Genomic DNA, 27860 nt, shown 5'->3' on the forward strand with positions numbered 1-27860 from the left:
ATCAAGCCCTAAAGTGAGACTCAAACTCAGAACTTCTGGATCAGAGGTAGGGATACTGTCACAAGATTCCCAATTACATCTCTAAAGTTTTCAAAATCTTCCTCAAGCTTCATAGTTCAATGATGATGATAGTTGTCCTCAAGTTTGAAGATGATGGATGTTCAGACTTTTCAATGATGAGCACAGATGGTTATGTAGTCCCAGTCTGGACGCACAGAGCAGGAAACAGCTGGGGCATTGTGACATGAACAGATGCTGCTCAACGACCTTGCTCATGGTTAGCAATAAAAGATTGATCTTTTTCAAAAGTGAAAGAAGCACTATGGGTCAGAGCTTTTTAGCACGTTCCTTCTTATGCTGAATCTTAAATCTTTTAGTCTTGTTGCTGCACCACTTCAGATTTCCCTTATAACATTTCTGTGGTTAACCTTGATTTCTTTTACCAGATACTAATTCTCCATACAGCAGCTGTCCCAGAATGTGATGGCTCTCCATTCGAATTCCATGCTCTGCCTATCACAATCGGGCTCCCACAAAAGCATTGCCTCAATGCTTCCTGTCTGGGTTCAGTCTAAGATCTCAAGGTTCTGTGATCCAGTCTCACCTGCGGATGCTGAAGATGGAGGGAAGAATATCCATGTAAAATTGTTCCAACTGCCTTTTTATGTTTGTGGTATAAATTCCAGACCCCTCTATGATAGAGGAGGGAAGTAAAGATAAGGGTATTAACATATTGACCACCACGGATAGTCAAGTGCTGTGATGGTTTACTTCCGAGAGCCTGGCTCACCTTGCTGATCTTCATTATCAAATATTTGTGACAATGGTTCCAAGGTATTTGAAGATATCAATATTCTGCGGCTTTGCATCATCGATGGAGATGACTGGTTGAACAATATTGGACTTGACAAGCTCTGGATAAAACCTCAGATTTTCCAAGACTGATGGTGAAAATAAACAGCTTTGAAGCCCCTGAAAATCTGTCAACCATGATCTGAAAATTTCTCGTTTTGTCGGCCATTAAGGCACAATCAACGACAAAAAGGATTTCCTGGATAAGCTTCTCAGAGGTTTTGCAGTTTTGCATTCTATCAGTGGAATGGCAAAGTGTTAGCATCTGACTGAAAGCCAGTGCATTTCCTTCTAGAGAAATAGGCAGCTTTGCTCTCCTGATCTGATGGCACTTTGTCAAAAATAAACAGGGATGCATGTTTCCTATTGTCATATTAAAGAGTAAGGCCTAAATATGCCAGCAAAGCCGTAAAGGGTGCCTGATCAAGGCAAAAAACAACCTCTCACTTCACCATGTACATCTCTCCACCGCAGCACGCCCACTCCACTGTCCCACCACAGTGAGCGCCATCCCCTCCTCACTGTGATCAAAGCCAGCATCACCCTCTTTTCCCCCTGCCCCTGCAAAAACAGTAAATGCTGGCATTGGACCCCTTCCCTAAACAGTCAGTGCTGGCATCCCCACAGCTCCCACATTCCCCCACCACCACAATGAGTTATGCCATGAGGCCACTGGGGTCTGCCCCTGGCGCTGCCTCCTGCACAGATTGACATGGTGTCAATCTGTGCCAAGATGCAGTCCTTGAAGGCAGCACAAGAGCACTGCCTGGCCATGTCCCCCTTCCCCCAGTATAAAATATACTAATTTTATGCTCCTCCATGTGTCCCCAAAACAGGTTCACGTCTGGGTAAACCTGTCGTAAATCTTGCTCCTGTGATGTCTCGTCAGTAAGGTTTGAAATTTTGGTTAGGGATCAATATATGGCAGGGGGTATGTTAATGATATTAAAATTTATTATAACATTTAAAAAAGGTTCTCAACATCACTTTGCCAACAGCGAGGGGTGGGGAAAATCATAGAATACGATCTTTACAGAGAGAATTTTCCAATTTTCAGACTTTTAGCCTGTGTCAGTTCACTCTGATGGTGAACACTGGCTGCAAATTGCTGCAATTCTGTGTCTCTGTCTTGAATATGTTCACACCCATATTGTTTTCTTTTCCATTTAGGGAATAGTGGGCAACGTAATGGAAGGATTTCCGAGCTGATTATCAGCCCGTTGTACTGCACTGAAAGGTCCCCCCATTGCTAACAAGTTCTGGCATTGGACCCAAACTCAGAGCTTCTGGTCCAATGGTAGGGGCGCAACTACTGTATCATGAAACCTCCCACTGAGATGTGGTCAAAGAATATTGGAGGTACACTTCCTGTTTGAAATCCTTGAAAGCATGGCTAAAGACACAGGTAAGGAACAGGTTAAAAAGGATGAATACTAGAGATTTCAAAGGAATCTGATGATTTGCATTAATAAGGACCTTACATGTCATTCTGTCACAGAACAACTCTCTGACCTTGACAAACATTTCTTGGATAATCACATTGTTCCAGGATTTTCCAGAGGGCCTCCCTATTGACAGTGTCAAAGGCCTTTGCAAGGTCAATGGAAATGAAATGAAGGGCCATATTTCACATGGGCATACTGCTTGGATTTGTTTCACAGTGGATTACCTTCTCACACTCCATCTGTATTTTAAATTTAACCATACTGTGATCGCTTCTTCCAAGAGGATACCTAACTGCAAGATCATTAATTATTCCCGTCTCAGTACACAGGACCAGATCTAGGATAGCTCGCTCCCTTGTAGGTTCCATTATAAACTCACCATATCCATTGTGCTGCAACCTGGCTGAGAGCAGCAGGGAGCCTCATGTAAAATCATTTCAACATATTGGGGGTCATTGTTCGGAATGGGGAGGGTGTCAGTTTAGCTCAGTTGGAAGGTTTGTGATGCGGAGCAACATCAACAGCATGGGTTCAATTCCTGTATCGGCCAAAGTCGTTCAAGGCTCCAATGTCTCAACCTTGGCCCTCGTCTGACGTGTGGTGATCCTCTGGTTAAAGTCACTACCAGTCAACTCTCTCTCAAAGGAAAGAGCAGTCTATGGCAACTTTATCTTTACCTTATTTTGCAATTTGCATTGTATGGGTAATTCATACATCCTGGAGATCCCACTGACAATGATTTAGTCTAGTTTTAACCTTGGGTACATGCAAGCAGTTTTGTATTCATTGGCTTGAATGACCATTGTGTTCAGCACATTTCTTCAAGAGTAATAGGGCATTGCTTTCTTGATGTACAAATACACAGGTCCCTGGAGGTAGCAACTCAAGTAGATAAACCTGTAAAGAAGACATATGGAATGATCCCCTTTATTGGTAGAGGTATAGAATGTAAAGTAAAGATATAATGTTAGAATTGTGTGAAACACTGGTGAGACCACAACTGGAGTACGGTGGGGTAATTCTCCAATCTTTCTGCACCATTAGTAGATTGCGCCAGTCCCAGAACAGTGTGTGGAATTGACCCCAGGTCCCTGGTGCTGAGAGGCAGCAGTGCTAACCATTGTGTCAGTGTGCTGTGGTTGAATGAGAAAAAGGTAAGAAGATTTTCTTCCCTATAAAGGATCTTTATAAAGTGAGAGATGATTACAGGTTCTATGGCAAAAAGATTGAATCTATTTGGGTGGAAATTAGAAATAGTAAGGAGAAAATGTCAGTGATGGGCATAGTCTACAGGCCACCAAATAATGACATCATGGTGGGGTGAGAAACAAACGAAGAAATAACTGTTGCATGTAAAAATAGCACAGCAATTATCATGGACAATTTTAACCTACATATCAATTGGTCAAACCAGGTCAGTCAAGGCAGCATTGAGGAGGAGTTCATAGAACGTATCTGCGATAGCTTCCTTGAACATTATGTAATGGAACCGACAAGGGAGCAAGCAAGGGAGCAAGGGTGTTAGCGTGGATAGAGGATTGGTTGTCAAATAGGAGGCAGAGAGTGGGGGTCAATGGGTGCTATTCGGATTGGCGGATGGTGACTTGTGGAGTGCCCCAGGGGTCGGTGCTGGGGCCTCAGCTATTTGCCATTTATATAGATGATCTGGAGGAGGGAACCGAGTGTAGGGTGTCGAAATTTGCTGATGACACCAAGATTGGTGGAACGGCAAATTGTGTGGAGGGTGTGGAGAGTCTACAGAAGGACCTAGATAGGCTGGGCGAATGGGCCAGGAAATGGCAAATGGAATTTAATGTTGGCAAGTGTGAGGTGGTCCACTTTGGTAGGAATAATGGTAGGAAGGATTATTACTTACATGGCGAAAAACTGCAGCAGGTGACGATGCAGAGGGACCTCGGGGTCCTTGTGCATGAGTCGCAAAAACCCAGCTTGCAGGTGCAGCAGGTGGTCAGGAAGGCGAATGGGATGCTGGCCTTCATAGCGAGGGGGATTGAATATAAAAGTAGGGAGGTCTTGCTGCGGCTGCATAGGGCATCGGTGAGGCCGCAGCTGGAGTACTGTGTGCAGTTTTGGGCGCCGTACTTACGCAAGGATATTTTGGCCTTGGAGGGAGTGCAGAGGAGGTTTAGAACATAGAACATAGAACATAGAACATAGAACATTACAGCGCGGAACAGGCCCTTCGGCCCACAATGTTGCGCCGACCAGTCTTATTTTTAAAAAAAAACATTGACCCACTAATCTAAACCAATCCTTTTTCGTCCATAAACCTATCCACCAATCTCTTAAACGCCCCAAACTAGGCGCATTTACAACTGCAGCAGGCAGGGCATTCCAGTCCCTCACCACCCTCTGGGTAAAGAACCTGCCCCTGACATCCGTCCTATAACTACCCCCCCTTAATTTAAAGCCATGCCCCCTCGTGCTAGATTTCTCCATCCGAGGAAACAGGCTATCACCATCCACCCTATCTAAACCTCTAATCATCTTATATGTTTCTATAAGATCCCCTCTTAGCCGCCTTCTTTCCAGTGAAAACAACCCCAAATCCCTCAGTCTCTCCTCATAGGACCTCCCCTGCATACCAGGCAACATCCTGGTAAACCTCCTCTGCACCCTCTCCAAAGCCTCCACATCCTTCCTGTAATGTGGGGACCAGAACTGCACACAGTACTCCAAGTGCGGCCGCACCAGAGTTGTGTACAGTTGCAACATGACGCTGCGACTCCTAAATTCAATCCCCCTACCAATAAACGCCAAGACACCGTACGCCTTCTTAACAACCTTATCTACTTGATTCCCAACTTTCAGGGATCTATGTACACATACACCTAGATCCCTCTGCTCCTCCACTCTATTCAAAGTCCTCCCGTTAGCCCTGTACTCAACACATCTGTTATTCCTACCGAAATGGATTACCTCACACTTCTCTGCATTAAACTCCATCCGCCACCTCGCGGCCCAGCTCTGCAACCTGTCCAAGTCACCCTGCAAACTTCGACACCCTTCCTCACAATCTACCACACCTCCGACTTTGGTGTCATCAGCAAACTTACTAATCCACCCAACTATACCCTCATCCAGATCATTAATAAAGATTACAAACAGCAGTGGCCCCAAAACAGATCCCTGAGGCACACCACTCATAACCGAGTTTACTAGGCTGATGCCGGAGTTGAGGGGGTTGAGCTATGAGGAGAGGCTGAATAAACTAGGCTTGTACTCATTAGAGTTTAGAAGAATGAGGGGAGATCTCATTGAGACGTATAAGATGATGAATGGGATGGATAGGATGGAGGTGGAGAGACTCTTCCTGCTCAGAAAGGACAGTAGGACTAGGGGGCACAGCCTCAAGATAAAGGGGGGGTGGTTTAGAACGGAGTTGAGGAGGAACTTCTTCACTCAAAGGGTGGTGAATCTCTGGAATTCTCTGCCCGTTGAAGTGGTGGAGGCTACCTCGCTAAATATTTTTAAGACGCGGGTTGATGGGTTTTTGATAAGAGAGAGGATTAAGGGTTATGGGGAGAGGGCGGGAATGTGGAACTGAGCCACGACAGATCAGCCATGATCTTATTGAATGGCGGGGCAGGCTCGAAGGGCTAGATGGCCTACTCCTGCTCCTATTTCTTATGTTCTTATGTTCTTAAGCGATCCTAGATCTGGTCTAGTGTAATGAGACGGGAATAATGAATGATCTTGCAGTTAGGTATCCTCTTGGAAGAAGCGATCACAGTATGGTTGAATTTAAAATACAGATGGAGTGTGAGAAGGTAATCCAATACCTGTGCCTTGTGCTTAAATAAAGGAGACTACAAAGGGATGAGGAAGGATTTGGCTAAGGTAGACTGGGAGTAAAAACTTAGGGACAATTGAGAAACAGTGGAGGACTTTCAAAGCGATCGTTCACAGTGCTCAGTTAAAGTATATATAAGTGATAAGGAAGGACTGTAGTAAAAGAAATCAGTCATAGATAGCTAAGGAAATAAAAGAAGGTATCAAACTGAAAGAAAATACATACAAAGTGGCAAAGATTAGTGGGAACCTTGAGGATTGGGATATCTTTAAAGGTCAGCAGAAAGTCACAAAAATAGCTATAAAAAAAGTAAGATGAATTATGAGAGTAAACTGGCTCAGAATATAAAAACTGATAGCAAGTTTCTTCAAATATATAAAACGAGAAAGAGTGGCTAAAGTAAACATTGGTCCTTTAGAGGATGAGAAAGGGAATGTATTAACTGGAAATGAGAAAATGGCTGAGGCATTGAACAGGTATTTTGTGTTGGTCTTCACAGTGGAAGATACAAATAACTTGCCAAAAATTGATGACAGGAAGGCTATGGCAGGTGAGAACCTAGAAACTATCATTATCACGAAAGAGGCAGTGTTGGGAAAGTTAATGGGGGCTAAAGGTGGACAAGTCTCCTGCTCCTGATGGAATGCATCCCAGGGTACTAAAAGAGCTGGTGGGAGAAATAGCAAATGCACTCATGGTAATTTACCAAAATTCACTGGACTCTGAGATGGTTCCCGCAGATTGGAAAATAGCAAATGTGATGCCACTGTTTAAGAAAGGAGGGAGACAAAAAGCAAGTAACTGTAGGCCAGTTAGCTTAAATTCTGTGGTAGGGAAAATGCTTGAATCTATCATCAAGGAAGAAATAGCGAGACATCTGGATATAAATTGTCCCATTAGTAAGATGCAGCATGGGTTCATGAAGGGAAGATCATGTTTGACTAATTTGGTGGAATTTTTTGAGAACATTACACGTGCAGTGGACAATGGGGAACCTGTGGATGTGGATTTCCAGAAGGCATTTGACAAAGTGCTGCACCAAAGACTGCTACATAAGATAAAAGTACATGGTGTTAAAGGTAATGTGTTAGCATGGATAGAGGATTGGTTAACTGGCAGAAAGCAAAGAGTGGGGGTAAGTGAGTGTTTTTCTGGTTGGCGATCAGTGACTAGTGGTGTGCCTCAATGTTCAGTATTGGGACCTCAATTGTTTATGATTTACATAGATGATTTGAAATTGGGGACCAAGTGTAGTGTGTCAAAATTCGCAGATGACACTAAGATAGACGGAAGAGCAAAGTGTGCAGAGGATGCTGAAAATCTGCAAAGGGATATAGATAGTCTGAGTGGGTGAGGGTCTGGCAGATGGAGTACAATGTTGGTAAATGTGAGGTCATCCATTTTGGTAGGAATAACAGCAAAATGGACTATTATTTAATGGTAAAAAATTGCAACATGCTACTGTGCAGAGAGACCTGAATGTCCTTGTGAAGGAATCTCAAGGAGTTGGTTTGCAAGTGCAGCAGATAATGAAGAAGACAAATGGAATTTTGTCTTTTATTGCAAGAGGGATGGACTTTAAAACCAGTGAGATTATGTTGCGGTTGTATAAGGTGCTGCTGAGGCTACACCTGGAGGACTGTGTACAGATTTGGTCTCCTTACTTGAGAAAGGACATGCTGGCACAGGAGGGATGCAGAGGAGATTCACTAGGTTGATTTCGGAGTTGAGAGGGTTGGCTTATGAGGAGAGACTGAGTAGAATGGGGCTATACTCATTGAAATTCAGAAGAATGAGGGGAGATCCTATAGAAACATATAACATTATGAAGGGAATAGATAACATAGAAACAGGGAAGTTGTTTCCAGTGGTGGGTGAAACTACAGCTAGTTTCAAAATAAGGGGAAGCAGATTTAAGACTGCTTTGAGGAGGAACTTCTTCACACAAAGGGTTGTGAATCTGTGGAATTCCCTGCCCAAAGAAGCAGTTGAGGCTACCTCATTGAATGTTTTTAAGGAAAGGATAAATAAATTTTTGAACAGTAAAGGAATTTAGGGTTATGGTGAGTGGGTGGGTAAGTGGAGCTGAGTCCATGAAAAGATCAGGCATTGAATGGCAGAGCAGGCTCGATGGGTCAGGTGCCCTACTCCTAAACCAGATAGGGTTTTATTTAATTTAATTCATTTAATTTAAATTCTTAGTTGTTATTGAGTTTGAACTTGTGGCTGTCAATTATTCATTTAGGCCTTTGGATAAATGTCAAGTAGAATAACCATGATGCAGGACCCTTGAAACAAGCAAGTGGTACTTTAGTACCGACCACGTAATTTCCTGTAGACTTTTATTTAAAGGGCACACTAACAGACATTCACTCACAGCAAGCCAGGAGCTCCAGATTACACTCTCAAAGAGAAGGCAGCAATCTGCAGCCCCAAGTTTCATAATGCCTCACTCTCCACCAGCTGTCCCAGGAAAGATGGGAGATGTTGTTTCACAGGTAAGATTAAGGGTCAATGCAGGAAAGATGTTTACCTTGACTGGGCTCATAGAGTCATATACCAGAATTTTACTGCCTCTTCCGCCCAAGATTCTGCCCAAGGCCAACAGAGAATGCTGTTCTACGAGCCTTGCCTGCCCGATTCTGGGCTGGGCGTGCCAGTAAAATTCTGGCCATAGAATTTTACAACACAAAACAAGGCTCTTTGGTCCATCATGCCTGTGCCAATCCTCAAACACTATTTTCATCCTATTTTCCAGCACTTGGTTCATGGCCTTTCAAGTTTCCTTAATGAATACTTACCACCCACCATGTCCTCCTCTTTTGTGATGCAAAGTCTAGAGAGGGGTATGTTGATATTGTAGGGCTTGTCCACATAAAAAAGGAGGTGTTGAGTGTTTTGAAAAGCATTAAGGTAGACTAGTCCCCGGGACCTGATGGAATCTATCCCAAAATACTGAGTGAGGCAGGGAGGAAGTTGTTGGGGCTGTGATATATATAAGTGTGTGTGTTGGGCTTTGGGGTGCCAACTGCCCCTTTAAGAGTGTGGGTCAGGTGACCCCTGGAGAATTAGCTCATCCCAGTGTAGAACCCATTTCAGATTTAACTGTGGTACAGTACATATTTGTAATAAAGAGTTTCCACTGTTTAAGTTACAAGGCCTACTTTGTGGTTATTCTTGTACAACCCTTCACAATATACACTTATAATAGGGGCCTTGTGCAAAATCTTTTTATCCTTTTCAGTCACAGGTGAGGGCCCAGAGGACTGGCGAATAGCCAATCATGTTCCTTTGTTTCAGAAGTGCAACAAGATAATCGAAAGTTATAAGCTGGTGAGTAGGGGAAAAGCACTAAGCAGCAGATGGGGAAAAAGCACCAAGCAGCGATGGGGGAAAAGCATTGAGCACCAAATGGCAGTAAATACCAAGCAGAGGAATAGCACAATGAAGGTTTACCCTTCATTGGGTGGCACGGTAGCACAGTGGTTAGCATTGCTGCTTCATAGCTCCAGGGTCCTGGCTTCGATTCTCGGCTTGGGTCACTGTCTGTGTGGAGTTTGCACGTTCTCCTTGTGTCTGTGTGAGTTTCCTCCAGGTACTCTAATTTCCTCCCACAGTCCAAAGATGTGCAGGTTAGGTTGATTGGTCATGCTAAGAAATTGCTCCTTTGTGTCCAGAGGTTAGAGGGATTAGTGGGTATAATATATGGGGTAAGGCCTGGGTGGGATTGTGTTTGGTGCAGACTCAAAGGGCCTCTTTCTGTACTATAGGGTTCTCGGTTCCATGCTCAAAACTTTGGCTCTTTTCTCTCTCTGCAGATGCTGTCAGACCTACTGAGATTTTTCTGTTTTTGTTTCAGGTTCCAGAATCCGCAGTAATTTGCTTTTATCTTCGTGATCAATAGGGCATTCTTGGGAGTGGGGGAGGGCGGTGATGGCTGAGGTTTGCTGGGGGACAGAAGTGAAGGTGATCATGAACTGTATACCTGTCTCTACCCTGAGCCTGATTATGATCCACTGCCACATACTTCCCACTTCCCCACCCCCTCCCCCCCACCTCCCAGAGCTAACACCCGTTACTGCCCCCGCCATGCCCATCCTGATCCTGGTCCCCGCCCTGTTATCCAAGCAACCTGTCACCACCCCTGCAGCAAACCTTCACCCACTGGACAGGTCATCCTATTACATACATTTTGCCCACCCCACCCTTCTCAATGTGACTGTTCCCTCCTCTGACCAGTACCCTGAATTCAGGCCTAAGGAATACAGCATTGACCCTATCCTCTCAGGCACTCTCTTCCCCCCCTTTACCTGGACTGCCTTTTCCTCCACTTTCTTGGACTGTTGCCCTTCCCTGGACAACCTCTCCTGTCCCTCCCTCGGACACTGTCATTCCATTCCCTGTTTACCTTTCACTCCATCCCATCACCCTTACCAGCCTTTGTCTGTTTCCTGTTTCTGGTCTTGGTTCAGCTTTTGCTACCAGAATCTGAAATGAGTGAAGTTATGTGAGATCACCAAGAAGCTGAAAACTGATCTCAAAGTTATCGAAGAAGTGAAGTTTACCAGGTGCATGTTACTTATATTCAATTATGAAACTGAATGCTCTAATTTCTCGCAGGCGGGGAAATTAATTTGGAAGGGGTACTTCATTTTGGCAAGGTGGCTGATTAATGAACATGCACATCATGTTAATACATTTAAAAGGCCTTCCTGACATTGTTCATTAAGAAGCTTGATCTGTCTTTGAAGTTCAGAGAACAATTTTTTTACATTTCATCACAAGAGAGAGCAGATTTTTGGCCTCACACCGAATTAACTTCCCCTGTTTGCCATGCTTCCCTGTGCTTGTGGGGCAGGAAGATTCCATACAATCCAGGTCAGAGTTCACAGTCTCTTAAATGTGCTTGGACTAATGAAGGAAATGCAATCTGGATTTATTAAAAGGAAATTGCGTTTAACAATTATTATTTTTGGATAAAATACCAGACAGCATTGCTAAGGGTAATGTGGTTGATGTGATATGTATGGACTTCCAGAAGGTACTTGCTGAAGTGCCACATAATAGGCTTAATAGCAGAACTGAAATCCATGGAATAAAAGTGGCAGTGTCACCATGGATATGAAGCTGGCTGAATAACAAAAGAGTAGTGATGAACTGTGGGTTCCCCAGCTGTTGCTATGAGGCCCACTGCTTCTTATTTAAATTAGATTCAATTAAAATACAATTTCCTAATGAATGTGCAGGAATAGAAAGATCTGTGGGTGCCTCTGCATTGGTCTTTGAAAATGACAGGATTTATTGAAAGAGTGATTAGCCACACATTTGAAGTCTTGGATTTCGTAAGTACGGGCGTTGAAAACATGGCACAGTAGTTGGCACTGCTGCCTCACTATACCATGGACCTGGGTTCAATCCCAACTTTGAGTAAGCTGTCTGTGTGGAGTTTGCATGTTCTCCCTGTGTCTCCATGGATTTCCTCCAGTTTCTTCCCACACTCCAAAGATGTGCAGGTTAGGTTGATTGGCCGTCGGTAAATTACCACTTCATGTCAGGGGGATTAGCAGAGTAAGTATGTGGGGTTACGGGGATAGGGCCTGGCTGGGATTGTTGTCAGTGGAGGCTCAATAGGCTGAGTGGCCTCCTTCAGCACTGTAGAGATTCTATGAAAATCAGGGACATACTGAACCTTTTATAAAGCTCTGATCAGTCCACAGCCAGTGTATTGTATCTAGTTCTAGGCATCACTCTTTCTTTAGGAAGAATGTCAGGATCTTTGTGAGGGAGTAGAGGAGATTTATCAGAATGACTCTGCGGATGGAGGCAATAATTCCAAGGCCAGGTTGGAAAAACTGGAGCTGTTCTCCTTGGAGAAAAGGAGAGAGAAGGGAGACTTGATAGGGGTGTACACGATTCTTACAAGTTTGAATAAAGTAGATGGGAAAAATTGTTCCAATTATCTTCTGGCATAGGAATGAATGGCCACCAATTTTAGTATTGGGTGACAGTTGCAGGGGAATGTGAGGAAGAACTTTCTAAAGCAGTGAGTGGTAATGACCTGGAACTTGCTGCTCACTGGCTGGTGGGGGCTGAGATGATCAATGATTTTGAAAGGAAATTGGAGAATTGGCAGGGCCCTTGAAGGAAATAGACGTGCAAGGATGCAGTGAAAATGAGAGTGACTAGTTTGCTTCACAGAGAACTGGCATAGATTTGATGGGCCAACAATGACTCCATGACACTGATAGATTTCAGGAGGACTTTGACTGGAATGAATGAACATGTGGGAGAAGGAGTTTAATGCAGTGAAGTGGTACATTTTGATAGGAAGGCCAAGGAGAGGCAATACAAAATAAAGGGTACAATTCTAAAATGAGTACAGGAACAGAGAGACCCAAGTATCATTGAAGTTCATAGAACAGGTTAAAAAATTGCTTAATAAGGCATATGGGATCCAGGGCTACTTAAATAAAGGCATAGAGGACAAAGCCAATGAAGTTGTGATGAAACCTAATGGAAGACTTGCTGTCCCCAATTGGACTATTGTGTCCAATTCTGTGAACCAAACTTTCAAAATGAAGTAAAGGCTTTCAAGAGGATGCAGGAAAGATTTTGAGTATAATTCCAAGGATGAAGGATTTTGGTTATGTGGATAGATTGGAGAAACTGAAGATGTTCTTCTTCTTTCAAAATTAGGAAGGGCCAATAAAAAGTAAATTAAATGTTCCCACTGGCATAAATGCCAAGAGTCAGCCAACATAGGTGGAAATTGACAGAAGAATCAAGGGTGACACAAAAGAGCCATCGGAAATCTCAAAGCATGTTGCAGCTCATGAAATACTTTTAAAGTGCAATCACTGTTAGAGGGCAAAAACATGAGCCCATGTTTGCCGGCTGTGCAAATCCTGGCAGGGGCTGAAGATCTGGAAGTCGCAGTTTTTGCCAGCAAGAATGTGGATCTTCCCTGCCCCTCACTGGTGATGTCATCAAGTTCATGCCCACAGCGGGTGTGAACTTGCTCTGCATACATTAGCCCTCCCACCCACCGATATTGACAATGTGCTAACATGGCGTCATGTCGGCACAGTTCACAACAGGTTCACAACAGCCAGTCATTGGGGTCTCCTGGGGGCATAAAGGTAATATAGCAACCGGGGAGAGGGACAGGGCCAAGCAGTGCCCTGGCAATGCCCCTTGGCACAGATTGGCACTGCCATGTTGGCATCATGCTACACTGCCTGTGTTAACCTGTGCCAAAGGTGTGCCCGAGTGGGAGCCTCATGGGGGGACGTTAATGCTGCTGTGCTTGTTGCTTGTGGGCTGGCAGCAGCAGGTGCTGGCGTTGGTGAGGATGCTAGTGTTGCCAATGTGTGTGTGTGTGTGTGTGTGTGTGTGTGTGTGTGGCGTGGAGGGGATTGGTGGGCACCTGCTCTGACTGGGGCATGGGGTGGGGAGAGAATAATGATTACTGGGGGTGATGGAGGGAAGAGAGAGAGGAGGGGCTGTGGTGGGGACAGGTAAGGCAGAAAAAATGTGCAGATGATTGCAGGGGGGTTAGGAGTTACAGCTCACCTGATTGGGGGTACGAAGGGCCTCCTGAGTCCTCAGTTGTGGGGTGGGGGAAGATCGATTACAGTTTTAATTGGGTGCCCTTTGAAAATCTTTTTGAAGATCTCTGAACGGCCGAGTTTTGCTGGTGTGTTTGACTCCTGGCCCCTAAGTCGGCGTGAATCTCGTCCTCTTGATATATTTTTGGCAGCGTGTGGTAAAATCTGGAGAGAAAACTGATCAGTTTCTCTGGAGGGAAATACATTGGTTCTCACCATAAACACTACTTTGCCATTTTTGGTAACATTTTGTCCATAATAGAACCAAGAACAAAGAAAATTACAGCAGGCCCTCCAAGTCTGCACCGACCATGCTGCCTGACTTAACTAAAACCCCCTATCCTTCCAGGGACCATATCCCTCTATTCCCATCCTATTCATGTATTTGTCAAGACGCCCCTTAAAAGTCACTACCATATCTGCTTCCACTACCTCCCCCCCGGGAGGTTGGAAGCAAGAGAACCAATATATGTTCAACAAAAACCCACAAACAGCAATGTGATAATTAGCAAATAATCTGCTTTGTGATGTTGACTGAGAGATAAATATTGGCCAGGACACCAGGGATAACTTTGAAGTACCTCTGACTTGTATACTATGGAATCATAGAATTGCTATTGTGCAGAAGGAGGCCATTCAGCCCACTGAGACTGTACTGAAAAAATCCCACCCAGGCCCTATCCTGTAAGCCACGTATTTACCCTGCAAGTTCCCCTGATACAAGGGGCAATTTAGCTTAGCCAATCAACCTAACCTGCACACCTTTGTATTGTGGGAGGAAACCCAGCATACACAGGGATGACGTGCAAACTCACCCAAGATCAAAATTGAACCCAGTCCCTGTGCTGTGAGGAAGCAGTGTTAGCTACTGCACTATCATACTGCCTTTCAAAATTGCAGAAAGCTGTTCAGCCTGGTCTACTTGAGATCCAAGTGAAAAGTGCACCATCAGTACTGCACCAATATGTAAGTCTAGGTTTTGTTTGTACCCAAACTCTGGAGTGGGACTTTAACCTAAAACTTTGTGATTCAGAGACAAGAGTTCTTCCAACTGTGCCATGACTAATACTGTAAGGAAAATCTTGTTTACATAATGGAAAGTACTGCCTGAGAGTGTGCTGGAGGTCAGTTCAATCTTGGTCTTCCATAGGAAATTGGATAAACACCAAAGGTAAAGGGCTAAAGGGAAATGGGCAAGGCTTTGGTACTAACTAAATTATTCATGCAATGATCGAGCAAGTGTTTGACAGGCTGAATGGCCTGCTTTTGTGTTGTACCATTTTATGGTGCTTCTATGATTCTTAGAGGGGCGTCAATTGAGCTAAAAATTGACAGGGCTGTCATCAAATTAATGCTATACTCTGATTGAAATTATGGTCTGACTATTCTACACACTCTTAATCTGCTACTGATCCCTATCACTCACCTTGAAACTTGAAAGAACTTCCCCATAAAATTTTTCAGGATCAAGATGAGAAATGACATGAACACATACTGCTGCAGGGGAGCTGAAAGGGTTTCATCCAGGTGAGGGATTTGAAAGTACCCGCTTTCTTTGAGGAGCCTGGCAAGAAATCCATTAACCTAAGTTACCTGGGGGAATTCCACCATCTTTAAGGATTAAGTATTTCCACATTCTGATGTGCTATTAACTGCATTAAAGGTTAAATTACTTTAGCAGATCAACTTACAGTGAAATGAAATACCTCAAATAAAAATTGGCGAACAATTAATCTATTGTTATTTTGAGACTCTCATATCTTTTACAAGGAGATTAAAGATTTTTTTCTCTCTGGTGAAGGTCAGGAAACAATAAACTATTCAAATATGAGGTGTAACTTATTTTGATAGGGTATTCACTGAGCACAGTCAGGCTAATTCCTGACTGACTGTGGTATGAGAAACCCAGTTTCATCATCCCCTTTGATCTGACGGTTGAATTTTTCATACTTATGGAAGGCAGCAATTCTAATGATGTGGTTTCGTATCAGCCTGAATCATCCTCCTGGCAATTGTTTATTGAAATTTTATTAAACAGCAATAAACAGAGTGACCGTTTTATACAGTGAGTATGATTATTTGTGTACATCTCAGCCTGTTTCCTGTTTATTATTTAGAATGATAAGGTCAAAATCTTATTTTAATTTCTACTTTTTTTGGGTTGGTTTTTCAATTGATTAGTCTTCTTCCAATTTTTGTCAGCTTGCTCAGTCTAAAATGTATTTAATTTTATTGAAGTATTGACAACAATCTCATTTGCATTCTAAAAGATTTTGTAATTACTTTTGTCAAGATACAGTAGAGTTCTAAAAATGTATGGTTGCTCTCTTGTGTTGATTGTCAACTTCATCAGGCCAATTACTTTCACATTCTATTGCATATTGTAGTTTTTCTGTGACATCTTCATCCTGACTCAGTTGCTAACACTTCTATCTCTGACTCAGAAGTATGATTCAGAAGAGACTAGGGTGACTGAATAGAGCCTGATTATTCACTGCTGCACTGAGGGAATGTAGTTTTCTTTTGGCTTGAGATATAAATTGAGGCCTAGCCGACTCTCTGAGGCCTAGGTAAAAGATTCTACAATACTGATTTAAGAAATATAGGTAAATATTTGTTGTGTCTTGGCCAACATCTATTGCTCAACAAATATCACTAACATAAATCATATAGCCATTCATCTCATTGCTGGTGGTGGGATCTTGATGTGTACAAATTGGTTGCTATGTTTCTCTTGATTATAGTAGTGACTGTACTTCTAGTAGACGTGAGCTGTGAAACATCTTGCAATGTCCTGAGGTGATGAAAAGTGGGGTAGAAATACCTTTTGCCACATCTCTGGTGTATATTCATTGGCTGTAGAGTGCTTTAGGATACCCTGAAAATACAAAATCCAACCTCAGGTTGTATGCCGTCTAGAAATAATCATTCCATTAGATCGTAAAGTAGCAAATATAATTCCTTTGTTGAAAAAGGGAGATTGACAGAAAGCAAAAAAGGACTGGCTACTTAGCTTAACATCTGTAATAGAAAAAATGCTAGAAATTGTTAAAGATGTTAGAAATTGTTAAAGATATTAGATAGATTCAAAACAATCAGGTAAAAACAACAAGGTTTTGTGAGAGAGAAATCATGTTTAGCCAGTTTATTGGAGTTACTTGAAATAACATGTACATGGATAAGAAGAAACCAGTAGATGCACAATGCTTAACTTTTCAGAAGGCACTTGATATGGTGTTATATCAAAAGTTGATGCAGAAAACAAAAGTTCATGACATAGGGTATAACATAATGGCACAGGTAGGAGGTTGGCCAACTAACAGGAAACATGGAGTAGGCAAGATGTGACGTGTGCCACAGGGCTGTGACCTCAACTTTTTACAATTTACCTAATGACTTGGATGAAGGGACCAAAGATGTGCCTGCTAAATTTGTTGATGATAAAAAGATAGATAGGAAAGTAAGTTGTGAAGAGTAGGCAAGAAGGCTACAAAGGAATATAAATAGGTCAAGTGAATGGGCAAAGATCTAGTAAATGCAGTATAATGCGGAAAAAATGTGAAATGGTCCACTTTGCTATTAACTATTGAGAGATTGCAGGACTATGGGTGTCTGGCACGAATTGCAAAATGTTAACATGCAAGTACAGCAAATAATTAGGAAAGCAAATGGAATGCTATTCTTCATTGCAAGAGAAATTCAATACAAAAGCAGAAAAGTTATACAGTTATACAGGGCATTGGTGAGATCATATCTGGAGTACTGTATATAGGATTGATCCCTATACTTAAAGAAGGATGTAAATGTTTCGAAAGCTGTTCAGAGAAAGGGGGTGTGTGCGTGTGCGTGTGCTCTAAATCTGGAGTCCAAGCCGGCTACCAGGATAAAGTGGACTCCCTGTCATAGCGGTTTATAGCATGGAAACAGGCCCTTTGGCCCAACTTGTCTGTGCTGCCCCTTTTTTTTAAAACCACCAAGCTAATCCCAATTGCCCACATTTGGTCCATATCCCTCAATACTCATGTAACTGTCTAAATGCTTTTTAAAAGGCAAAATTGTCTGCCTCTCATACTACCTCTGGCAACTTGTTTCAGACACTCACCACCCTCTGTGTGAAAAAATTGCCCTGTTGAACTCTTGTATCTCTCGCCTCTCTCCTACGCCCTCTAGTTTTAGACTCTGGAACACCCGACCGCGCAGACCCATCTACTGACATGGCTCACTTCTGCTTCACCAGACAGTATCCTACAACCAGACGGCTTCTCAATCCATCGAATGGACCGTACAGCGGCCTCAAACAAGGCTAGGGGATGTGGGGTCTGCTTCCTAATCAACACATCGTAGTGCCTAGACGTAGCAACACTGGCAACTTTCTGCTCCCCAGATCTAGAATACCTGGTGCTAAAATGCTGCCTCTACTATCTTCTGTCAGAGTTCACTTCCGTTATCCTGATGGCAGTTTACACCCCACCCCATGCAGACATGAAGATTGTGTTGGACGAAATATACACCACTACGAGTAGCTTGAGATAAAACATCCCAAGGCCTTGTTCAACATGATGTGGGTATGCCGGCGTTGGACTGGCGTAAACACAGTAAAAAGTCTGACAACACCAGGTTTTAGTCCAACCTATTTATTTGATAATATTCTCACAAGCTTTCGGGTTAGCCCGTCATTCACCTGACGAAGGGGCTAACCCGAAAGCTTGCGAGTATATTGTTCAACATGGCCAGGGACTTCAGTCAGACCAATCGAGTATACTACCAAGTTTCCACCAACATGTCCTCTACTCCACTAGAGGCCCAAACATCTTAGACCACTGTTACACAGATATTAAAAATGCTTACTGCTCTATTGCACTCCCACACTTTGGCAAATCAGACCACAAGGCTATGCACCTGCTCTCGGCTTACAAGCAAAAACTGAAGCGGGAGAATCCATCAAAGAAAATCGTGCAATGTTGGTCTGAGGAATTGGAAGATCTCCTATGGGGCTGCTTGGAGTCAGTGGACTGGTCTGTATTTAAAACTCTATGACCAGCCTGAACGAGTACTACAGTAACTCACTTCATCACTAATTGTATAGAAGACTGTGCCAAAGAAGCAAATCCGTGAAACCATGGAGGAACAGGGATATCCACTACTTGTTGAAGTCCAGGTCTGAGATGTTCAAGTCAGGTGACACTGACCTACACAAGAAAGCCAGATACATTCTGAGGAGACCCAACAAAGATGTTAAAATACTAGACCAAGCTAGAGACCCAGGCCAGCTACAACAGATCCCTACCGACTATGGCAAGGTCTGCAAGACATAACAAGCTACAAGATGAAGGTATATAAAATCATCGGTTTCAACAGCTCCCTGATGAGGTCAATGCATCCTACACCTGTTTTGAGCAAGAGGTCAGCGAGAGCATGCTGTCCATCTGGAAACCCTGGATAAACCTGTATCTGGGATCATCATTGCAGATGTCAGAGCAACTTTCTTGAAGGTCAACCCATGGAAAGCAACTGGCCCGGATGGGGTACCCGGATGTGTACTCAAATCCTGCGCAGATCAGCTGGCGGGGATATTCACAGACATCTTCAACCTCTCTTTAAAATAATCTGAGGTCCCTATCTGCTTCAAGAAGATGACCATCATTCCTGTACTTAAGAAAACAAGCAGCGTGCCTTACTGACTATCAGCTAGTTGCTCTAACATCCATCATTATGAAGTGCTTCAAAAGGTTAGTAATGGCACAAATCAATTCCCGGACTACCTGGATCCACTACACTTTGCCTACCGCTGCAGCAGGTCCACAGTAGATGCCATTTCCCTGGTCCTGCACTTAAGCCTGGAACACCAAGGACACCTATGTCAGACCCCTATTTATTGACTACAGCTCAGCCTTCAACTCTATTATTCCCACAAAACTCATCTCCAAACTCTGTGGCCTGGGCCTTGGCACCTCCCTCTGCAACTGGATCCTGAACTTCCTAACTCACAGACCACAATCAGTAAGGATAGGCAACAACACCCCCTTCATGATCATCCTCAACACCAGTGCCCCACAAGGCTGTGTTCTCAGACACCTACTATACTCATACACCAATGACTGTGTGGCCATATTCCCCTGCAGTTCAATTTTCAAGTTTGCTGATGACACCACAGTAGTGGGTCGGTTCTCAAACAATGATGAAACAGAGTACAAGAATGAGATAGAGAATCTGGTGAACTTGTGCGGCAGCGATAATCTCACCCTCAGTGTCAACAAAATGAAGGAAATTGTCATCGATTTCAGGAAGCATAGAGGAGAACATGCCTCTGTCTACATCAACGGGATGAAGTAGAAAGAGTCGAGAGCTTCAAGTTTTTAGATGTCCAGATCACCAACAACCTGTCATAGTCCCTCCATGCCGACACAATTATTAAGAAAGCCCATCAACACCTCTACTTTCTCAGAAGACTAAGGAAATTTGACATGTCAGCAATGACTCTCTCCAACTTGTACAGATGTACCATAGAAAGCATTTTTTCTGGATGTATCACAGCTTGGTACAGCTCCTGCTCTGCCCAAGACTGCAAGGAACTACAAAAGGTCGTGAATGTAGCCGAATCCATCATGCAAACCAACCTCCCATCCATTGACTCTGTCTATACTTTCCGAGCCAGCATAATTAGGGATACCACACATCCTGGACATTCTCTCTTGCACCTTCTTCCTTTGGGAAAAAGATACAAAAGTTTGAGGTCACACACCAACTGACTCAAGAACAGCTTCTTCCCTGCTGCTGTCAGACTTTTGAATGGACTTACCTTGCATTAAGTTGATCTTTCTCTACACCCGAGCTGTGACTAAAACACTACATTCTCTCATTTCCTTCTCTATGAACGGTATGTTTTGTCTGTATAGTGCACAAGAAACAATACTTTTCACTGTATGTAAAAACATGTGACAATAATAAATCAAATCAATTCCTCCATCTTTTGGAAAAGATATTGACTATCGTGCTGATCTATGCCCCTCATTATTTTATAGACCTCTATAAGATCACCTCTAAGCCTCCTTCGCTCCAGAGGAAAAAGCTCTATCCAGCCTCTCCTTATATCTCAAATCATCAGGTCCCGATAGGATCCTAGTAAATCTTTTCTGCACTTTTTCTAGTTTAATAATATATTTTTATAATAGGGTGACCAGAGCTGTACACAGTATTCCAAGTGTGGATCAGCCATGGTAAATGTGTGGGGTTACAGGGATAGTGCAGGTAAGATGATCTGTCAAGAAGGTTTGTATGGATCTGACAGGGCGAATGGCCTCTTCTGTAGGGATTATATGATTCTAAGAGAGATAGTAATGTAGAAACTTTTCTCATGACCTATTTTCATGGTGGAGCAGATTCTAAGGGCTGATGGCCTAATGCTGCTCCTAATTTGTATGTTCATATATGTTTGTGTTGAAATTTACTTTTGCACGATAACTTGTAAAGTCTTTTTTCTCCACTGATGCTACAATGGTAGCATAAATGCAATCTAAGCCTGGAGCTCTTTCTTTTGTGTAGAATATATTGTCCTGGTCTTACCACTGTAGAGGAATATGTTAAGAACTTAGGCAGAGTTGAAATTTGGTGATCTTGGTCAGATTGTTGTTGTGTCACATTCTATATCTCAGTTTGGACATAACAGCTGCAACTTTTGCAATGGACACATTGATTTTAACATCAAACGACAGATTGCTAAAGATTGTGGAGCCTAGATACGTGAAGATATTCACACATATCCTGAATTGCATCCTGTCTCACTTTGTCTTGTGAGTTTTATTCCATCCATGTCACTCCTCACCACCACATCAATGTCATCGCAGCCAGCCAGATGTACTCAATGGACTTTCTTTTTGTGATGAAACCTATGGTTGGTTGGAGGCGGGGAGGGGGGTGTGTGGGGTGGATTAGTGGGAGAACCTGGGGCAAGTTGTTATCTGGATCGATGACTTGTGGAATGTTCAGTTGACTGCAGTGATCCTTGTTTCAAAGTTGGTATTTTTTTGGGTCAGATTCTAAGCCACAGAGAAACTGAACCTTCTGGTTTCTAAGGAAACTAAAGCTAAGACTGAAACTGGTTGAAACCAGATAAAGGCACAGAGCCATCCAAGTTCTGATAACCCAGTTGGAAAAAGGTGAACACAGGCTGGAAGTGGGATGCAGTAAAATGAAAATAAGGTGGCTGCCACTGCTTCAGTTATTTTTTGAGGAACTGATTGATCACACCAGCCATATAGCATTGAGCATTTGGAAAAAAAAATTCTGGGGGTTCACACCATCAAAACTTTTGTGAGCTGATCTGAGGATGTTCTGCAGAAGTGCACCATTTTGATTAACACCATGCCTGAGGAACTTGGATTGGTTGAGTGCTGCTGTCTGCTGAGAATCGGTGGCTAAGTCCTCAAAGGAAAGGAGCTGAAACGCAACTGGAAGAAATCCCAAGCTTTGTAGGAAATTGAAATTGGTGCCACAGATGTTGAGAGGGGCTATCTGGTGAACCCATGAGATCGATCTTTGCTGCATTGCCTATTTAATGTGCAATTTATATTGACCACAATTTACTTGTTAATTTATGCTGATTTTGGTTTGAGTGTTAAAGTTATAAAAAGTAAAATCTTCAGTTTGCTGATGAAGATCATTCAGTGAATTCAGTTCTTTTAGTTTATTGGTCTCTAAGAGATCATAAAATCCCTCACTCCATTGTCATGTCATCTCTAGTTTGCTCAGACAACTACCACACCAGTGTCCACAATCCTTATCTCAGCTAGTGTGACCTCATTGACCTTCTGATATCACACATCCTGAAATGATATCATTGGAATAACTCTCAAAGGCATAAATCCACACCTTCTGGATGTGTCTGATTGTCACCTTCACTCTGTGTACATCCACTGAGTGCAAAGACTTCAGAGAAATACATAACTAGGTCATGTCACCTTGGAGGAGAGTATGAAATGAATATCTATCATCATTGCAGTATCCACTCAGCTTGATTGAATTGCTGTTAACTGAAGCAGGTAGTCATTGCCTCACCCTGCTTTGAATGACACATTATATATGGGTCTTCTCTGCGTTCTTTGATAGTTATAAGAGATATATTCACAAAAAGCAGAAGATTTTCCTTGATCTCCCAGTGAATATTAAACCCTTGATTAACATGACTAAAATAGATTTACTGATCTTATTGCTTGTGGAAAGTTGCTTTGCACAAATTCCTTGTATTGCAACCATGTCTATGATTCAACAACGTAATTTTCATTTGTTTCAAAGTGATTTGCAAAGTTTTGAGTTCATGCTGGGTGCTGTATAACTGTTAAGTCTTTATTTTTCCTCAATTGAATTTCAGCTCCCCCTTATACTCCAACCTTCTCAAAGAAGCTAAATGGTTTTGCTGATCCTCCAGTCCCACTCTGTCTTTGAACTATTCTAACAAAACATCTGGGCTGGTGGAACAAATTGTATGGAACAAATTAACAAATTTAATTGTAAGTACAATTAAATGCACAATCAATGTTGTTTGAAAAGATGCTCCAAATAACAGTGAACTGAACTATATTGCTATCAACTGAATCTTGCTCCCGACACTTATGTATATATTGTTGTAACAAAAAATGCGTGTTGCTTCACAGATGGGTGTATGGAGTACAGGTGAGGTTTGGAGGGGTAACTGATATGGGGCAGAAACTAACAGGCCCACACCAGGTTTGCAGGAGGTTGGACTGGAGCAAGAAGGATGGTGGAGCAGCACTAAATTACCTGGAAGTTCTTCCATTTGGCCTCCTATCTTTGTCTGACCTCTCCTCAATTTTAAGCAGAGTGGGAGCGATCTGCTCTGACCACAGTTGAGGCCCTTAAGTGGCCAATCAAATGCCAGTTTTGAGACCAGTGAGAAGAAGCCACAGGAAGGGGTTGAGGCCAGTAGGTCATCCTGCTAGGTCCTCTGGCAGAAAAGGGAATGCCTCCCTCACTGGCTCCCTTTCCACATTTGGTGCCCCTAACCCTCCCTGGGGCGATCCCTCCCCATCCAGGACTCTGCATCAAGAGCCCACCATTCCTTTGCCCTCAGCCTGTGCTTCTTTCCCGTGTTTTGCTGTTGGCATAATGAAGAATCAAAGTTGGGGGAAGATTCTGGTCAGGTCTTCATCCATATTCTATTAGTAGAATGCAAATTGGATTCATGCCAGCCTTCATCAGGATTCCCGATCTGCCAAGGCACCAGCAGAAGATACTGTGGGGAACTCACGCCAGTGTAAAACTGAATTTTGGGTCTGCCAAAATCTCCCACCTGACAATTGAATCTGTCACCAATCTGCCCTATGTCTCTAAGACGATTTCCTCAGCTGCAGGAAATAGGTAAATCAGCAGATGTGCGTCATGATTTTTCCTGCTCTGGACAAGAGGGAAATAACTCAATAGTTTCCAAATATAATTTGTCCCCAATCTTGAAGATAGTTGCAATTGTCATATTTCTGAAGACAGTAGGGATTTTGTGGACTGAAGTAGAGTTCCTTTCCTCTCCAATCCCAGCATCATAGAGTCATAGGGATTTACAGCATGGAAACAGGCCCTTTGGCCCAACTTGCCCATGCCACCCCTTTCTTAAATCGACTAAGCTAGTCCTAATTGCCTGCACTTGGCCCATATACCTCTATACCCATCTTACCCTTGTAACTGTCTAAATGCTTTTTAAAAGACAAAATTGTACCCACCTCCACTGCTCCCTCTGGCAGTTTGTTTCAGACACTCACTACCCTCTGTGTGGAACAAATTGCCCCTCTGGACCTCTTTCCTCATTTAAGACTTCAGCTAAAATGCTATTGGGGCCATTATCTTTGTTGTTTTTTATCCATTTGATTGCTTGTTGCAGCTCTCTTATTGTATTCTCTCACAGGGTACTGGAGAATATCAGCTGCCATTGTAGATTCACGGCTGTAGATTCACGGTAGGAGCTGTTGAAATTATGCTTTTTAGCATTGCCATCCTTAGGAAGAGAGACACCATCCTGTGAGTGAAGGGGATTTTGCCCATTTGATCTTAATCCAGAAGTAACCTTGATGGCTTCAAAAAAGCTTCAGCTGTCATGATGGTCAGCAATTTGTTGGATCTCTTTGATTCTCCCACTATTTGTCGTTTTATCTTCTGGATTTGGATGTCAGCCTTGATCTGTTGGAATTCCACTTTCTTGACTTGTGACCTTGTGTTGTTCTGCCAGGTAATGAGCCTGCTGCTTTTTTGTTTCAGGAGGAGGTCACATATTTCAGCAGTGTTTTCATTGCACCAGACCTGGTGATGGCGATGCTTGAAGGCAATGGTCTGGACACAGGAGTCCTGATGGTTGGTGAACTGCATTTGCGCTCAGTAGCTATTTAGATCAGGCTTTATGTGGGGACAGGGACAGGGGAAATGCTGTACGAAACAATTTTGTTTTTATTCACTCCTGGGTGAACCTCTCCTTAATTTTCTAGCTGATAATTAGTCAACTATGGACTTCGTTCATCACACAGGTAAAAGCAGCTATAAATGACATTCCAAAGAGACTCAGGTGACATTCACAGTGCATAATGCAGAACATACCAGCAATGCCAACAAAATACAGAATTAATCTCCTGGGGTCAGACCAGCTGATTTTTGCTGAGAAACAGTAAATGCCTCAGCAGACAAACCCCACATGCAGCAACTGGTATCACCCACAAGACTGGACACCTAAACAACAGGTAATCCAGCAGCTTGAACATCATTCACTGAAAGATAAATTTCAGTTCTTTTTCTCTGGAAAACTGTTTCAGCAGCCACAGCTGCTTTTATCTCTATTCGAGCTCTTAATGTACTTAAGTGGTGCCACACAACCTGTGTGCTGAGTAGTTTCTTCTTTGTTACTAATTTGAGCTCCACAGGGATTTAGACTATCATCAGGCAGTGAGTATGACTCTCAACAGCAGAATAATGGCATGTTCTATTTTTGAGCCTCATTGCTTTAAGTACTGCAAAAGCAGGTGGAACATCTGAAGCAAATATGCTGGACAGGATTCCTGATGTGTTCTGAACGCCTCGCACATTTTCCAGAGGCAAGCTCTGAATGATAATAGTTATTCAACCAGCAGTTGCCAACTCAGATACTTAGAAATTCTACGAGACCCTATTTTGGTCACAGTTTCAAAATGTACAAGAGAGGACAGATAACCATTACAGGTATACGCTGAGCTTACTTTTAAGGAGTCAAATTGTATGTACAGCACAACCGCTTAGAAATACTTTCAGTGGGAAGTGTTTCCTTGTAGATTGATCAAATGGCTAATGCAAGGAGTCAGGATGAATCTGCCAGTTCCATCATCAGTATTGCCCCTCCATCCTCTTGTGATGTCTGTGTAACTGAGCAGCACAAAGCATTCTTGGCAGCACTGCTTCGATTGGCACTCCTGTGTCCAGTGCCTGCCACAGTTCTTAATTGGATGGTGAATGAGGAAGCAGCTCAGCCCACACCAGGGTTGTACCACTGACATTTGAGCAGAGTTGGGACCTGGAAATGGTTAGAACAAAGAACAAAGAACAAAATCAGCCCGGGAAACAGGCCCTTCGGCCCAACAAGCCCGCGCTGCCATCTCAACACCACCAGTCCACCTCTCCACCCACGACCCCTGTCTAATGTTTTATGGCCATCCAGATTGAGGGAATCTGATTTAGGGACAATTTATTCCTGCCAATCAGCCTAACAGCACATCTTTGGGGTGTGGGAGGAAACCGGAGCACCCGGAGAACACCCACGCAAGCACGGGGAGAATGCGCAAACTCCCACAGACATCGGCCCAAATCCATGTGTCTGCACAGCAATCAGTGATAGTCACTGAGTTGTCGTCTTGCCCAGTATCTTGTCCAGTTTAGGCACACACTAATGACATGAAGCACGAGGCCAATCTCAAACAACCAAGAGCAGCCCCAGTACGACCCATCGTCTGTATGCCCCTCGTTGGACACGAGGTGGACCGACTTATAAACCTGTGAATGAAAGAGGGAAAAAAACATTATTATCATACTATAACCATTTACATTACCAGGGATGCCCCAATGCTAATGACCCTTATATAAAAGGTTCTCCTATATCCATCCATCTCCAACTCAGTCATATGCCTGTCTAAGTTACTCTTAAAGGACTCTAGCGTGTTTGCCTCCACCACCTTACTTGGCAGAACATTCCATACCCCCACTACCCTCTGTGTGAAAAACCTCCCTCTAATATCTGTGTTGTACCGCTCCCCCCTCACCTTAAGTCCGTGGCCCCTTGTCCTACGTGTCTCTATTATAGGAAATAGCTTACCTCTGTTTACTCTATCTATACCCTTCATAATCTTATATACCTCTATTACATCCCCCCTCAGTCGGCGTCTTTCAAGGGAAAAGAGCCCCAATTTCTTCAATCTTTCCTCATACTCCAGTCCTTCCATACCAGGCAACATCCTGGTAAACCTCCTCTGCATTCTCTCCAGAGTCTCCACGTCCTTCCGGTAGTAAGGCGACCAGAACTGGACGCAGTACTCCAAATGCGGCCTAACCAACGTTCTGTACAACTGCAACATTAGACTCCAGCTCTTATATTCTATACCCCTTCCTATAAAGGCTAACATACCATAGGCTTTCTTCACCACACTCTCCACTTGCACTGCCACCTTCAAAGACTTGTGCACTTGCACCCCCAGGTCTAGCTGCGATTCTATACTCCTTACGGGCTTACCCTTTACCATATAACTCCCCCCTACATTATTCCAGCCAAAATGCATCACCTCACATTTATCCGGATTAAACTCCATTTGCCATGTATCTGCCCAATCAACCAGCCTATCAATATCCCGCTGTATTGTCAGACACTGCTCCTCACTGCCCGCCAATCCAGCCATCTTGGTGTCATCAGCAAATTTGCTGATCACACCACCTACTCCCTCTTCCAAATCATTTATATACACTACAAAGAGAAGAGGTCCCAGTACCGAGCCCTGTGGCACACCACTAGTGACAGACCTCCAGCTAGAAAAAGACCCCTCCACTACTACTCTCTGTCTCCTCTTTGCAAGCCAGTTCTCTACCCATCTAGGTACCTGACCACATATCCCATGAGCTTTAATCTTCTGT

Source organism: Carcharhinus amblyrhynchos, chromosome 10, assembly GCF_965287045.1.
Source record: "Carcharhinus amblyrhynchos chromosome 10, sCarAmb.v2.hapA, whole genome shotgun sequence".
Lineage (NCBI taxonomy): Eukaryota > Metazoa > Chordata > Chondrichthyes > Carcharhiniformes > Carcharhinidae > Carcharhinus > Carcharhinus amblyrhynchos.